Below are 789 nucleotides of genomic sequence, written 5' to 3'. Positions count from 1 at the left end.
ATTGTGCGAGAGAGCAGTGGCTGATCCTATCTAGTGTGATTAAGACAAAGACAAGGCAGAGAGAGAGAGAGAGAGAGAGATATTGTAGATTCTGTAGAAAGTGTGTGTGGGTGTGTGTCTAGATGAGAGAGAGAGACAGAGAGAGAGAGAGAAAGTGTGTGTGTGTGTGTGTGTGTGTGTGTGTGTGTGTGTGTGTGTGTGTGTGTGTGTGTGTGTGTGTGTGTGTGTGTGTGTGTGTGTGTGTGGATGAGAGAGAGAGACAGAGAGAGAGCGCGAGAGAGAGAGAGAGAGAGAGAGAGAGAGAGAGAGAGAGAGAGAGAGAGAGAGAGAGAGAGAGAGAGAAAATGTGTGTGTGTGTGTGTGTGTGTGTGTGTGTGTGTGTGTGTGTGTGTGTGTGTGTGTGTGTGTGTGTGTGTGTCTTCATCTGTGTTCGTGTTTGTGTCTGTGTGTGTGTGTGTGTGTGTGTGTGTGTGTGTGTGTGTGTGTGTGTGTGTGTGTGTGTGTGTGTGTGTGTGTGTGTGTGTGTGTGTGAGAGAGAGAGAGAGATGCTTGAGTGTGTGTATGTGTCTGTGTGTGAGAGAGAGAGAATACGAGATGGAGAGCGAGAGAGAGACAGAGAGAGAGAGAGATAGATAGAGAGAGAGAGAATACGAGATCGAGAGCGAGAGAGAGATGCTTGAGTGTGTGTAGAGGGTCAAGTTGGGCTATAGGTGACTCAGCAGCGGGTGACTAAGCCTCTTCTATGTCTTCATCCCACTCCAGTCAGGTATAAGCCCATGGACATGATTA

Source organism: Engraulis encrasicolus, chromosome 20 (assembly GCF_034702125.1).
Source record: "Engraulis encrasicolus isolate BLACKSEA-1 chromosome 20, IST_EnEncr_1.0, whole genome shotgun sequence".
In the NCBI taxonomy this organism is placed as follows: Eukaryota; Metazoa; Chordata; class Actinopteri; order Clupeiformes; family Engraulidae; genus Engraulis; species Engraulis encrasicolus.
This window is presented reverse-complemented; position numbering follows the sequence as displayed.